Source organism: Melanerpes formicivorus, unplaced genomic scaffold, assembly GCF_026170545.1.
Source record: "Melanerpes formicivorus ecotype bairdi unplaced genomic scaffold, bMelFor1.0.p_v2 SCAF_10, whole genome shotgun sequence".
Lineage (NCBI taxonomy): Eukaryota > Metazoa > Chordata > Aves > Piciformes > Picidae > Melanerpes > Melanerpes formicivorus.
Window position 1 is genome coordinate 10,749,961 of NW_027142362.1, and position 4,786 is coordinate 10,754,746.

At 59.5% G+C, this 4,786-nt stretch overlaps 1 long non-coding RNA gene across 1 annotated transcript; it reads right to left on the minus strand.

Annotated features, from left to right (window-relative positions):
- Positions 1 to 1,713: 1,713 nt before the first annotated feature.
- LOC137444060 (uncharacterized) lies at positions 1,714 to 2,242 on the minus strand. The gene is made up of 3 exons (XR_010988063.1): positions 2,137 to 2,242; positions 1,895 to 1,949; positions 1,714 to 1,799 (listed from the first exon to the last, which is right to left on the minus strand). It is a non-coding gene; the product is annotated as an uncharacterized lncRNA (long non-coding RNA).
- Between the last annotated feature and the right edge of the window lie 2,544 nt (positions 2,243 to 4,786).

Sequence of the window (4,786 nt, forward strand, 5' to 3'; positions counted from 1 at the left end):
CTGGGTGATGGGAGAACCCTGCCCCAAGTGGGAAGCTGGAGGGGATGCTTGCAGAACAGTTCTGCCCCTCCTGCTGCCCAGCGGGTGGGGATGGGGGCATATCCTAGAACCCCCAGCTGCTCTGTGCCCGCTGGTGCCAACCTGCTTGGGATGCCTGCTGCTGCCAGCTCTGTAAACCCACCTGGAACCTCCATCTCTGGAGAGATTCCAGACCTACCTGGGCATTGTGATCCTGGGCAAGGTGCTGTGGGCACCCCTGCTTTAGCAGGGCAGCTGGACTGGATGATCTCCAGATGTTCTTTCCAACCCTACCATGCTGGGGTTTGGGGATTGTGTGAAACCTCTCCCTGGATCTGCAGAGCTGTGTTGGGAGAGGAGATCCAATTCTGCCACCCTTGGGGTGCACAGTGAGGTTATCATCTCCTGACTCTGGCCAATGACAGCCAAAAGTGAGGGGTGATAGCCCTTGTCATGAACTTGGGCAGTTCCCTCTCTGCTCCAAGGGGAATCAGAGAACCACAGAACCATTTTGGGGCGGAGAAGACCTTTCAAATTATCAGGTCCAACTATTCCCCCAGCACTCACAGGTCACCCCCAAACCATGTCCCTCAGCACCACATCTCCACGGCTTTGAAACCCACCACTGCCCTGGGCAGCCTGGACCAGGCCTTGACAACCCTTAAGAGCAAGAAATTGTTCCTCACATCCAACCTAAACCTCTCCTGGGGCAACTTGAGGCTGTTTCTTCTTGTCCTGTTGCTTGCTCCTTGGGAGAAGAGGCCAATCCCCACCTCACTCCAAGCTCCTTTCAGGGAGCTGTAGAGAGCCAGAAGGTCTCCCCTCAGTCCCCTCTTCTCCAGACTCAACATCCCAAGTTCCTTCAACTGCTCCTCACCAGCCCTGTCCTCCAGACCCTTCATCAGCTTCCTTGCCCTTCTCTGGACCTTTTCCAGCCCTTCAATGTCCTTCTTGGGGTGAGGGAAAATCATTGCTAGAAGTGTTTGGAGGATGAGCCTGAGGGGCCAAGACCCCCACGTTGGTGCTGTGCCTCCAACTCCTTGTCTGTGGCCAGGTCAGGGAGCAGGGATCTCTGGGCAGGATTTGGGTTGCTGGACTCAGGTGGTCCATTGCCTCCCCAGGTGATCGTGGTGGCTAACATGGAGCTGCCTCAGCCATGTCAATCCTTGCCCCCATGACTGCAGCTGGAAACTGAGGGGATTTGGGGCATAGAACCCCAGGTAGCTCTAAGCCCCCTCCTCAAGCCTCAAGAGAGGGAAGGAGTTATGGGCAGGGGCTTCCTGTGCCAGGGGTGCCCCTTCTGCAATGTCCACTTCCCCATGGGGCTGGTGGTACATCCAGGATCCTCTGGGATCCGTGCTGGGGTGGAGCGTGGGGAGCCAAGGCAGCACCTGGGACACTGCTGTGGCAGCATGGGCTTGGCAACATGGCACAGCCCTTCCTGCCCCCCTGTCCGTGGAGGACACTTTGGTGGGGAGGGGGAAGGTCTGACTGACTGGGGTAGCTGGAGACCAGGACAGGCTGGGGATGCGTAGGGAATCCTGGGTGCTTTCCAGGAGCAGTTTGTGGGATGGGGCCAGCCCCATGGGACCCCCAGTGACCCTGGGCTTGGTGGGGACCCCGTGCTCCAACAGCACCCCCAGGCTGGGTGTCAGCACCTCATGGGCAGTCTCCTCCTTACCTCAGGCTTTGGGCTCCTTCCCTAAATCCCAGCTCCGCTGCTCCGGCTCAGGGGGAGAGGCAGCTCAGGTCCTTCCGCCGGCAGTGGGTCGAGCGCCCACCTTTAAAATGGGGTGAACATGGGGGTAAAGAACTGAACCTGAGCAGTTCTGGATGCAGATGGAGCCCTGAGCTCCTGCACTCACCCAACACTTACTTCTTACTTCCATAGCTACTCCTGACCCCAACTCCGAAGAGCTCCGGGCGACCTCCTGTGAAACAGAACCAAAGGACACCACACTCAAACACCTCCTCAGGACCCCTCACACCAAGGGGGGCTCTCCGGACCTGGGTTAAAACCAGGTGTCCTCCTGCTGGGGACCTGCTGTGGGTGCCACCACCGTAGAGGTTGGAGATGCTGAAAGGAGAAATAAAAAACCAAAGCCCCCAGGACAGGACCTGCTGGCTCCCGATGGAAAGAAGCTGTTGCTTTAACCCTTCCCTTGGCTGTGCAGGCAGCTTTAGTCAGAGACAACATCTGCAGCACAGCGAGCAGGCAGCTGGGGACAGCCCGGGAACAAGCCAGGACGCCGCTGGTGCCACTCGCATACCCTTATCAGTTCTCCGTCCAACAGTTAGAGAGAAGAAGCTGGGCTGGAAAAGTGATAAGGGAATGAGAATGGCCTCTGGAGTCCTCTCTCCACACCCCCTCCCCTAGAAATGTGGGGTAGAAGAGGCAAGAAGCGAGGTCAGCCGGCACGGCGTGGGAGGGAGGGCTGGGCATCCCCGGCCGCCTCTTCTCCGCGGTGGCGTCGCGGGTCGGGTGCGGGCGAGAAGGTGGCAGCGCTGCGGTGCTGGGAGCCTGGGCTGCGAGTGGCCTCTGCCTGCTGGGCTCTGCCTCTGCTCCAGCCCCCCAGACACTCCCCATTCACAAATTTCATAACCTCAGTCCCCTCCCTGCAGGGTGGGACCGGCCTCTGTGCCATGGGCTGGGGATTAAGCTCCAGAGCTGGCAGGGTGGATTCGTCTGACACTGCAGAAAGGCCCCAGCAGCTGCTGCCTGCCCCGCTCTGGGGGGCTGGGGGCACCCCCTTTCTGAAAGGCCAGAGCACCCCAGAGCAGGCAGCTGGGAGAGGTCCATTGCCCCAGCCCTCCTCACTGTGAATCCCATGGTGAAGCTGGGGTCCCTGTGCCCGTGGTGCCACCTCCATCCCATGTCCCAGCGCAGCTTCCCCTGTGTCCCCTTCCCCTCTCATGGGTGGTTCCTCCTTCTCAGCATTCTCAAGAAGAGTGGCCAAGCCTGGTGGGCACATGCCTGCTCTGCCCTGGGCAGGGAGGCATAGAGGAGGTGGAGGTTGCTTGCTGGAGTGGGATGGATGGGGGGGCCAGGACCAGCCCTAGCCCTGGAGCACCCCAGCCTCTCCTGTAGAAGCTCCAGCACAGCTGAGGAATCCAGGTCTCCACTCCTCAGCCTGGGCATGCATGAGCCTGCCAAAGCCCTCAAGCATGAGGGAACATTGGGTTCCACCAGAGATCTTCTCCTGGCATGAGTCAGCAGCAAACAAACCCCTAGGACTCCTCCAGAGCTGTTGGTGGGGTGATGTCAAGGTGGTGCTTCTGGCTTGGCCAGGGTCCTTCTGTCCTTTGGTCATTGCTCTGGGCATCCCTGAGGTGGGAGCAATGTCCTCCAGGATGGGGGCACTCTGCATGGTGGCATCTGGTCCTGCTGATCACCAGAGCTCAGTGGTGATGGCAAGCTGGTGAACTTGGTCCATCAGCAACAACTGCCCCTGGTTACCCAGCACCAGGCTGGCTCCCGGGGACTCACCACAAGTACCTTTGGGCTGAAACGAGGCCAGTGCAGCACCCGAGGGTCCTTGCTGGCTCTAAGGGCCCCCACCCCCGTCCCCTGGAGCTGCAGGTGGGTGGCAGAGCTCGTGCTGGGTGCCCCAGGGCTGGCACATCTGATGCCATGCTGTCTGCCCCGCTGATGGAAACAGGGTTTGAAGGTAGCAATGAGGAAGGTCTGCAGGGAAGGGTGGAGTCCCCAGAGCAGCTGTCAGTACCAATGTCCTGTGTCCTCCTTCCTCCCCCACCACACTGACCTCTCCCTTCCCTTCCCCCACCACTCCCTGGGGCCTTGGTCAGCCTCCCCCAGGCTGGGCACAAGCACAGAAGGACTTGGAGGTGGAAATGGATTTTTTTACTCAAAACTAAAAGCTTTTGGCTAGTTCCTTTGTTAGGGAACAATGAGCTGGCGGGGGGGGGGGGGGCTTTGTGATCTCTGCCACCATCAGCTCATGAGCTGGGGGGGACTCCATGATCTTTGCCACCATCAGCTCAGGACAGCTGCAGCTTTGATTCTTTCCTTGGTCCAGGTTTGCTTTCCACCACAGTGACAAGAGGTGATGCCAGCCCTGGTGAGCCCAGCGAGGTGCCCCTTGCTCTCTCTGCACTTTGAGGTGGCTCTGCTGAAGCCATCACTTCAGGGAGCATTGCACATGAAGCCTCTGAGCATCTCCTGCAGCTTCTGCCGCTGTGCAGGCACACTCAGAACTCCAGTCACGTCCTGCTGACCCACATTCCAGCCTCCCATTCCACGGGCAGCACATCTGGGAATGTTTGTCCTGCCTGGAGTTAACCAAGTCCTGCCAGGGACAGGTGAGGTGCCCAGGAAGAGCCTTGTGCAGCTCCCCCAGGCTCCCTGGCTCAGAGCTGGACAGGGCTGGGGCTGTGGGACCAGGTCATGTCCAGCATTTGGCTCTGGAATGTACAAACTGTCCCCTCTGGAACATCTGCCTCCTGCCCTCCTTCCCTGGCAGATGTTCCCCTGTGTCCCATCTTGCTGATGCTGCTGGCACTGTCCCTAATCCCTCACTCTGCCTCGGGGTCTGCCCCACCCTGTGCCTCCGTGGGGGGAGAGGGGTGACAGTGACAATCGTGTCTGCACTGCTGTGGATGGGGAGATTGAAGGGGGAGGAGTGCAACAACCTGAGGCAACACCAAAGAGGATCCCACACCAGTCTGTGCCCAGTCTGCAGCCCCTGCCCAAGCCAGGGCATGCCTCACAGCTCTGAGGAGGCTACACTTCCAAACCTGAGGTCACTTT